Here is an 11,292-nt window from a genome sequence, read left to right as displayed (position 1 = left end):
GTGTTAGGACGTTTATTCCATTACAACAGCAATTTGGATAGTGTTAATTCCGCGATGTTATACGTAGGTTGGGACTTGGTCACCCCTGTTACGAGGGGCGGGGTGTATATGTGTGTATACTTATCCTTTGTGTACTCACCTATTTGGTCCTACAACATCGATATGTTGCTCTTAAAACCCGAACTCTCCCGCCGGTAATGCAAAACACTTAAATGCAACATATATACAACCACACAAACACACACTCATACTCGTACGGATGGCATGTGGCTGCATGGATGTGTCCCGGGCGTTACCGGGGAGTGTGTGTACTGGGAGGAGGGAACATGATGGTCGTAGACCCGATGGTGATAACGTTACAAGCTCAAAACCCAGACAAAGTATGATAGAATTATGTCTAAAATTTGTGGACATCAGTACGGCATTTTTATATTATATAAAGACAAATATATAATAATCCTGAGTTCAGATTATATGATATTCCAAGATCAGTCATTGTGTTTCCACTGGCACCGTGTTAATGGCACTCGTTTCACTCGTTTCTCCGACCATGTTGGGCACGTACCCCACAGAAATCAGGGTGCAAAGTTTGATGAAACTAGCACCAAGTGACCTCCAAACTCGGAGAGACAGAGATGTATCTCTTTAACCACAGATCTCGATATGTAACTTTTATTAATACTGCATTTTATTCTTATTATTAATATTATTATTATTATCTTTGCATTTCTTATTATATCTTATCAGTACCTGGCAATCCTTGTGTGACGTCATCACGTCTGAACACATAACTACCACAATACCAATTATTAATACAAAGATACTTATGCTAATTATCTCTACCATAAATGATCTTACTTCTTGGTTCATTTTAGAATGTAATTTAAGGAAGAAAGTTAATAATAACCACGTATAAAACATAACAGCAAAATCTGCAACAAAATATGCAACATATTTAATAAAAATCAATAAATGCAATAATATGTGCAACATACATAATAAAATCTGCAACATATTAAAATAGATAAGGAATAAATAAAAAGTTCCAACATATTTCAGCAAAAATCTAAAAAATCTTCAACAAATTCTTAACAAATAAACAAAATTAGCAACAAAGGTGAATAATTAACCGGGTAATTAATACTGCAACGTGACATCGATCGTGAGTATAATTACTCATAACGTCTCATATAGGAAATGAGTCAAGGCTGAGACCCATTAAGGGGATGAGTCAATGGTATCACTTATAACCAGGATGAATCAAGCATAATTCTCATCAGGAAGGGCCTCGTGGCGCAATGGTAGCGCGTCTGACTCCAGATCAGAAGGCTGGGTGTTCGAGTCACTCCGGGGTCACTGTGGGGTCTTTTATACCTGATCAACCAGGCTGTGACTCATACGTCAGGCTGCGAGCAGCCGCGTCCAACAGCCTGGTTGACCAGTCCAGCAACCAGGAGGCCTGGTCGACGACCGGGCCGCGGGGACACTAAGCCCCGGAAGCACCTCAAGGTAACCTCAAGGTAAGGTAGGATATGAGTCAGTTGTAACCCTCATAAGAGGATGAGTCAGTGCTAATACTCATGAAGGGATGATTCTAGGGTAAAACTCATAAGGGAATGAATCAAGTTTTAACTCATAATAGGGGTCAGCCATTATGATAAAGCACCATTGCTACTATACACCACTTGGAAGGATACGGGATCGGAATTTGGGATGAAACGGAGGGAAAGACATTATCCCTCCCAACCTCTTGGACGATCGGGGATTGAACTCGGACCAGCATGAAGCAAGACTCTCGCTCTACTGTCCAACCCAGAATGGGATGAGTGAAGTATATCGGTCTACTGGATGGGTTAAACGTAATACTCATTAAGTTATGAGTTAATTGTCAAACATACATATGAGTATGAGTCAAAGGAGCCGGTCGGCAGAGCGGACAGCACGCTGGACCTGTGATCCTGTGGTCCTGGGTTCGATCTCAGGCGCCGGCAAGAAACATTGGGCAGAGTTTCTTTCACCCTATGCCCCTGTTACCTAGCAGTAAAATAGGTACCTGGGTGTTAGTCAACTGTCACGGGCTGCTTCCTGGGGGTGGAGGCCTGGTCGAGGACCGGGCCGCGGGGACACTAAAGCCCCGAAATCATCTCAAGATAACCTCAAGAAGGCTGACACTCATAAGATGAGTTAAGCTAAGCCTTAATCCTCCACGAATGAAGACACAACCTTTCATTTAACCAACAAAAAAATAAACAAATTAAGCTGTCTAATTAGCCACAGCAAAAACAGAATAGTGAAAATGAAAAAGTAAAAATGAATACGTTAATTACGTTATGAATAAGGTAGAAAATATCCTGGAAAACCTCAGTGTAATTATGTTCTGCAACAATCACAATTGTAAGTGTTGGACCAAATGAGATTCAACAACAATCAGAATTGAATGTGTCTGAACAATCGGACTCAACAACAATTTGAATCGAAGGTGTTTGAAAAGCTCTTTGAAACAATACTCAGTCGAAAGTCTCTGAAAATTTCAGATAAAACAATAATCAGAATCGAGTACCAGTTATATATATATATATATATATATATATATTAATCACGTGTTTATTTTCGTGATATACACACACACACACACATATATATATATATATATATATATATATATATATATATATATATATATATATATATATATATATATATATATATATATATATATATATATATATATATTATATATATATATATCCCTGAAGCCCACATTAAAAGGATACCATCAGCGGCATATGCTAATGTGGCCAACAAAAGAACTATCTATTGAAACTTGTGTAGGGAATCATTCAGAACCTAGTATCTTGAGGTTATCTTGAGATGATTTCGGGGCTTTTTTAGTGTCCCCGCGGCCCGGTCCTCGACCAGGCCTCCACCCCCAGGAAGCAGCCCGTGACAGCTGACTAACTCCCAGGTACCTATTTACTGCTAGGTAACAGGGGCATTCAGGGTGAAAGAAACTTTGCCCATATGTTTCTGCCTCGTGCGGGAATCGAACCCGCGCCACAGAATTACGAGTCCTGCGCGCTATCCACCAGGCTACGAGGCCCCCTCGTAGTATACCACATACGTATATAGTATACCATATAGTATACCACATACGTCAGACCAGTCTTGGGGTATGCGGCTCCAGCGCGGAGTCCATATCTATTCAAATACAAGACGAGGTTAGAGGCAATTTAAAGGTAAGTTACTAGACTAGTCCCGGAGCTGAGAGATATGAGTTACGAGGAAAGGCCACAGGAATTAAACTTCACGTCATTGTAAGACTGACTGAAGAGTTTAGGGAGACATGATTACCACATACGAAATTGTCAGAGGTATCGATAGGATAGATAATGATATACTATTTAGCAAGGGTGACACAGGTGTAAACATAGTACCCAAATGAACCACAGTAACATTAGAAAGAATTCCTTCCAGTATCAGAGACTACACAAGCAAGAGATGTAGTGTAAGCGGACTCCATACACAGCCTCAAATGTAGATAATAGAGCCCAATAGGCTCAGAAACCTGTACACCAGTTGACTGACAGTCGGGAGAGTCTGGAGGCTGAGCTTCGAACCTCAGCCCCATGCAAGCACAACTAGATGAGTACCACAAGAGCCACCACACAGCTACCCGCACGGGTACCCACATGGGTACCCACACACAAGCCTTGGCAGCAGCTGTCCTCTCCTGTCAAGCCTGCCAAAAATGTAAAGCTTTATCTCCACCCCCAAAAAAAGCTTCCATGGATAATGAAATCCATTTTTAGCAACATGGTCTACTAATCTCCACAAAAATGCGCTGAAAATTTCGAAGTAATTAGAGGAAAAGATTTCATTTTATTCAAGCAGGGATGAATTCACAAACAAACACACACACACAAAAAAAAAAAAAAAATACGGAATTGAGCGCACAAACAGACTGGCTGACAGAGGGACAGCTTAATAAACAGGGACAGAGATAAGTTGACAGACTGACTGACGTACAAACAGACACGCAAACGCACTGAACACAGCTTGTCGAGTTATTGAACGAAGGGACAGACAGGGATAATAATAATAAAAAAAGTTACTTTTAAAAAAATATCCGCGAATCCTGTTTAGATCAGAGAGGTGAAGCTGGCTAAAGATGAGGATGCTGTGAGATGAGAATAGCTTGAGATGAGCATAGCTGTGAGATGAGAATAGCTTGAGAGGAGCATAGCTGTGAGATGAGAATAGCTGAAGATGAGATTAGCTGTGAGATGAGAATAGATGTGAGATGAGAATAGCTTGAGATGAGAATAGCTGTGAGATGAGCATAGCTGTGAGATGAGAATATCTTGAGATGAGCATAGCTGTGAGATAAGAATAGCTGGAGATGAGATTAGCTGTGAGATGAGAATAGCTGTGAGATGAGAATAGCTGGAGATGAGATTAGCTGTGAGATGAGAATAGCTGTGAGATGAGGATAGCTGTGAGATGAGAATAGCTGTGAGATGAGCATAGGTGTGAGATGAGAATAGCTGTGAGATGAGAATAGCTGTGAGATGAGAATAGCTGTGAGATGAGAATAGCTTTGAGATGAGCATAGCTGTGAGATGAGCATAGCTGTGAGATGAGAATAGCTGTGAGATGAGAATAGCTGTGAGATGAGAATACCTGTGAGATGAGAATAGCTGTGAGATGAGAATAGCTTGAGATGAGAATAGCTGTGAAATGAGAATACCTGTGAGATGAGAATAGCTTGAGATGAGAATAGCTGTGAGATGAGAATAGCTGTGGGATGAGAATAGCTTGAGATGAGAATAGCTGTGAGATGAGAATAGCTTGAGATGAGAATAGCTGTGAGATGAGAATAGCTGGGAGATGAGAATAGCTTGAGATGAGAATAGCTGTGAGATGAGAATAGCTTGAGATGAGAATAGCTGGGAGATGAGAATAGCTTGAGATGAGAATAGCTGTGAGATGAGAATAGCTTGAGATGAGAATAGCTGTGAGATGAGAATAGCTGTGAGATGAGAATAGCTTGAGATGAGAATAGCTTGAGATGAGAATAGCTGTGAGATGAGAATAGCTGTGAGATGAGAATAGCTTGAGATGAGAATAGCTGTGAGATGAGAATAGCTTGAGATGAGAATAGCTGTGAGATGAGAATAGCTGTGAGATGAGAATAGCTTTGAGATGAGAATAGCTTGAGATGAGAATAGCTGTGAGATGAGAATAGCTGTGAGATGAGAATAGCTGTGAGATGAGAATAGCTGTGAGATGAGAATAGCTTGAGATGAGAATAGCTTGAGATGAGAATAGCTGTGAGATGAGAATAGCTTGAGATGAGAATAGCTTGAGATGAGAATAGCTGTGAGATGAGAATAGCTGTGAGATGAGAATAGCTGTGAGATGAGAATAGCTGTGAGATGAGAATAGCTTTGAGATGAGAATAGCTTGAGATGAGAATAGCTGGAGATGAGAATACCTTGAGATGAGAATAGCTGTGAGGTGAGAATCACTGGAAATGTTAATGGATTGAGATGAGAATGACGAAAAAAGAGGATAGCAGGAGATGAAGATAGCAGGAGATGAAAGAAAACGGCAGATGAGGATGCTAGAAAATGACAATGAAGATCAATGATGCTGGCAGAAATATGAGAGTTCCGGTGTAGGAGGAAAAGTCATGATTAACAAAAAATTAAAAATATGCCGTCACTAGAGAAGTGCCGGAAGGATTGACATCTAAAATATACCAATGATCTGACACAGAAAAATGACAAATTTAAATCCTTGTTTGCAGAAGACTTAATATAATCAGACGGATGAAAACAAGATTAAAACCAAAAGTCAATGTCAAAAGTCAACAACCAAAAAAATTAAAAATTCTTGATGTGTTTCAAAGATGATGAACAAAAAATCGGTGCTAGACTTTAGTATTAATAAATACAGTTTTTTTTAATGTGGAGAATAGAAAGACGAGTAAAGGAGAAATACTTCGATTTACTTAAAGATATGGTAAATAAAAATGTTTACTAGGCTTTACTCTCAATAAAGGAAACTTTATTAGGACGAGAAATCAGAAATTAGAAATTAGGACTTTATTAGGAGCGAGAAATCTTTATGGGCAACAAAAGATGACTGAAAAACTTCCTAAATCAGAGATAGGAAAAATAATATTATCATCAAAAAAATTATGATATCTCTGTGTATTCAGAGATGGAAGATTTGAAAGCGTGCATAACACAAAATGAAATGCCGGAGAAAAGAAAAATGACGTCTTCAGCATATGCAAAACTGGCAAAATATTACGGGTGGCCTTTAGCAGCTATGAAAACGTATGTAAGACCCACCTTCGAATATGCAGCTCCAGTATGAAACCTCCACCAGAATGGAACGATGCCAAACCACAAATTCAAAATCAAATGTGTATGCAACAATGTACCGGAACTGAAAGATGCATTGAGCTCAAACTCACTATCCTGTGAATTGTTGATGAGGGAGGGATATGACAACGACATACAAAATATCAAGGAGAGTGCAGAGAGTCGACACAGGCTATTTCAATACAAGGAACAGAGGGACATTTGGACATGGGTAGAAACTTCACATGATCCTGAGAGATGTCTAGAAGGACTATTTTAGCGTGCAAACTGTAACCAAATTGGAAGGATAAGAAGAGGAAATTTGGGAACCAAATTTCATGAACATACTTCAAAAGTATGACAGGAGACATGAGGAGAAGGGAGCCCAGGAGCTCAACCCCGTGTAAACACATCTAGACGAACACACACACACACACACACACGCTACGGAGCCTCGTAGCCTGGTGGATTGCGCGCAGGACTCGTAATTCTGTGGCGCGGGTTCGATTCCCGCACGAGGCAGAAACAAATGGGCAAAGTTTCTTTCACCCTGAATGCCCCTGTTACCTAGCAGTAAATAGGTACCTGGGAGTTAGTCAGCTGTTACGGGCTGCTTCCTGGTGTGTGTGTGTGGTGTGGAAAAAACCCAGTTAGTAAACAGCTGATAGACAGTTGAGAGGCGGGCCGAAAGAGCAAAGCTCAACCCCCGCAAACACAACTAGGTGAATACACACACACACACACACACACACACACACACACACACACACACACACACACACACACACACACACACACACACACGCACACACACACACACACACCCACACACACCGATAGCTAGAAAGGCGGGATCCAAGAGTCAATGCTCGATCCTGCAAGCACATATAGGTGAGTACATATAGGTGAGTACACACACACACACACACACACACACACACACACACACACACACACACACACACACACACACACACACACACACACACACACACACACCAAAAAAATTTAAAACAATAATCCCCACATAAAGAGAGGCAATAATGTACCCAAGCGGCTGCCAGCAACGATATATAACAAGCGACTTTCTACGTTGTTGACAATTCCCAACACCATAAACAGCTTACGAAAAAATATAGGCCTCATCGATTGGTGGAAAATAATTGCAGCCTGCAATTGGCTACTGCAACCACGAGGCTCCAGAGGCTTTACCATGTAGTGGTACAGTTGACTAGGGCGCGTCTGGGAATATCCACCCCCATAAGTTCGAGCCCACATCACGGCTCCTGTTGATGTGTTCATTTGATATAACACTTTATTGTGATTATGTGTATAATTTATAATAATATTATTTATATTATTTATATTATATATATATTATTATATACATGTATATGTATATATAATACATATATGTATTATTTATAATAATAATTATAGTAATTATAGTCGTTAATGACTTACTTCCGGCGGCGTGAGAGTAAATGACTCACTCCAAACAGTAAATATATAATCTCTAATGTGCATAGCCTCTAGTATTTATATTTTAATTGTAAACATGTTAATATACATTTTTTGCTAAATAATTCTAGGAACATTTATAAACAAACTATGCGGTTGAACTCATCAGCTTTACGTTGAGTTAACAGTCATACTCAGAACGGCTCTTGCAATATTTGAGTTAACAGTCATACTCAGAACGGCTCTTGCAATAGTTGAGTTCACAGTCATACTCAGAACGGCTCTTGCAATAGTTAATCAGAGCTCAGGGAATTGAGTCAGTTGATGGGGTTTAGTTGGAGTGCAGTAGTTAAGGTCAAGATATAATTGGGTAGTAGTAGGCAGTATAAGATTAAAGATACTGTAGGCACTGTCGACAGTAGACGATCTTGCGATATCTGGTTGGGATTTTGGGTTTGATTTGCGTTCCAGTGACCTTTGGACCTGTCAGCAAGCGCCAAAAAGGCCTTCAGTGACCTTTGGACCTGTCAGCAAGCGCCAAAAAGGCCTTCAGTGACCTCTGGGCCTGTCACTGGGTGCCAAACGGCTTCCGACAGGAAATTACCTAAAAATCAGATGCCAAGCACAAAATTGAGACCGACCATGGACGCACTTTTCGTACCAACTTTTGCGGCTCAAGCGTTCGAGGCTGAGAAGTGTGACTTACTGTAACTAAAGTTACCATGAGATAAGGTAATTATCGGAAAGAAACGCTAAGTCAATATGACTATATAGCACATGGAACAGTGCTCAGGCCCATGGAACAGTGAAGTAACGGTGCTCAGCCCCATGGAACAGTGAAGGAACGGTGCTCAGCCCCATGGAACAGTAAAGCAACGGTACTCAGTCCCATGGAACAGTCAAGCAACTGTGCACAGCCCCATGGAACAGTGATGCAACGGTGCTCAGTCCCATGAAACAGTCAAGCAACTGTGCACAGCCCCATGGAACAGTCAAGCAACTGTGCACAGCCCCATGGAACAGTCAAGCAACGGTGCTCAGTCCCATGGAACAGTCAAGCAACTGTGCACAGCCCCATGGAACAGTCAAGCAACTGTGCACAGCCCCATGGAACAATGAAGCAACTATACACAGCCCCATGGAACAATGAAGCAACTATACACAGCCCCATGGAACAATGAAGCAACTATACACAGCCCCATGGAACAATGAAGCAACATGGAACATCACATACTAACCCCGCAAGAAACTGAGAACTTCTTCCCATCGACAAATCCAAATGGATTGCCACGAAAATAAACATATTCGACCATTACCCGCGACTACGCTAGAAAATAACCCCATTAGGTGGTATTCCCTTACCTTAATGGTTATCCTAACTCAGCCTCCACGATATAACACAATATCCAGGTTATCCTGATCCAGAATATCCTGAATTAACGTAAGGATTCAGAGGCCAGGATTTATCCCATGAAACAAGGCTGATTTATTTTTAAATCTTAATTTTTATCCATAAGACTTGGGTCATAAGCTCTAATGGTGTTATTTTAGTTTTAAACCACAATTTGGAGTTGTTTTCTACTGTGATTTAATGACTGTATCGTCTCATTAACCACATGTATAGAATTACTGATCTCTAATTGTTTGGGATCCAGTTTTAAACGTGATAATTTGGAACTTTATTTCAGTAACCATTAGTATTGCCTCATTAAAAAAAAATAATACAATTGTCGTATATGTAAATATAATCAAATATAAAGTTTCTTTGAAACTAGAAGAACAGAACGTCACTTGCCACGAAGACAGAGAACACAGGACTAGAATTCATCAATTTACCCAACCAGTTTCGAAACCTGTTTATCTTTCAACAATCATGGCTGCTTTGTCTATATTAAATCGTTTAGGAGCTCCAAAACTTTATAACCCCAAGGTTGTTATTGTTATAATCAACCTCGAATGGCTTCGAAGCTCATTAAGTGTTTTAATAGCAGAACCGCCATGATTCGTTGAAAGATGAACGGGTTTCGTTAATGGATACATTTGTGTCTCATGAATCTTGCCTCCCAGGTTAATCATCTGTTTCACAGCAGACCATATGTGTGTATCCACCACAGCTGTTTTTCATCTTGTGAGAGAGATGAGAACACCTGAGAGAAATCTTCCTCATTTTATGAGGTTAGGACTCCCTTGTGTGGGAAAGATAGGTGTGAACTCTTCCGTCGTAAGGAAGGGGGTTGATCTATTCCACTATGATGGGACAGGGTTGGGTTTTACCGTTGTTGGTATGAATGGGGTGGGATGGGGAAGAGGTCGATAAGCTTTCCTATTGTGGAAGGAGAGGAGGGAAGATATGTGATTTCCATTTCCCCCCTTTTCCATCATAATGGAAAGGGGGAAATGGGCTTTCCCATTGTCTTGGTAAATCCTTTAGCATCCAAGGTCTTGGAGAGGCAGAGAAAATATTTCTCATCTCTTTTTCATCTTTAGGCTGATATGTGAGAGAAAAAATGGGAGGTAACTAGTGAGAAATAGGAATGAAAAGGCAAAGAACAAGATCTACAAATAAAGAAAGGAACTAAGGAAGAAATGGAAAAGAAATAGATAAACAAGGAAAGAATTATTCAAGAAGGAAATTAGGGAATCAGATAATGAGATAATGAGATAGAAAAGCAGTGAATGAATTTGTAAAAAAGTAGTGAAGGAAGTAGGAAGGAAAGTGAATGAATTATCGGAGAAGTGAAGAAACTGAGGAAAGGAAAGGGACTAAGTGAGATAGAAAATAACTAGAATGGAATGGGAAAAAGATAGGGATGAATGAATTAAACTACGAAAAAATAGAGAACGAATAGGAATTAGAGAGAAAGTAGAGTAAGGAACTAGGAAGGAGGGAAAGGAAGTAGAGAAGAGAGATAGGAACTTGGGAGAAAGAGAGTAAATAAGAGTTACTCATATATACATATTTACATCTTTATTGACGGTAATTATTCTTGCTACTATGTATTTATCTGTTTTACTTGTAAGGATTTATTATTTCTTAAAGAAGAAAGCAGTTTGGTAGGCAGTTATTGACTCAGTAGCTGCTAAAAGTGGTCTAAGGGGTCACTAATACCTCCTATCAGGAGGCTGAGAGGGATTACCTGCCAAAATGGGATTTTACTATTCCCCAGAAAAAGAATAATAAAGAATACTCATTCTCTAAAAAGAATACTCATTCTCTAAAAAGAATACTCATTCTCTAAAAAGAATACTCATTCTCTAAAAAGAATACTCATTCTCTAAAAAGAATACTCATTCTCTAAAAGGAATATTCATATCGCACCGTATGAACGTTCAGTTTGGTAAATGACCCAATAAGAATTTCGATTTGTAATGGAAGAGGACTGATGTTCCCCTTCAGAAGGTTGCTGATGATTAGTTGACACAGTACAGGAAGATTGTCTGCGCGTTCAAGCCCAGATGC

The 11,292-nt window shown here is 40.0% G+C and overlaps 1 non-coding gene across 1 annotated transcript; it reads left to right on the top strand.

Annotated features, from left to right (window-relative positions):
- Positions 1-1,284: 1,284 nt before the first annotated feature.
- TRNAW-CCA (transfer RNA tryptophan (anticodon CCA)) lies at positions 1,285-1,356 on the top strand. Its single transcript has one exon. It is a non-coding gene; the product is annotated as a tRNA-Trp (tRNA).
- Positions 1,357-11,292: the final 9,936 nt, after the last annotated feature.

Source organism: Procambarus clarkii, chromosome 85 (assembly GCF_040958095.1).
Source record: "Procambarus clarkii isolate CNS0578487 chromosome 85, FALCON_Pclarkii_2.0, whole genome shotgun sequence".
Taxonomy (NCBI): domain Eukaryota; kingdom Metazoa; phylum Arthropoda; class Malacostraca; order Decapoda; family Cambaridae; genus Procambarus; species Procambarus clarkii.
This window is presented reverse-complemented; position numbering and strand designations above follow the sequence as displayed.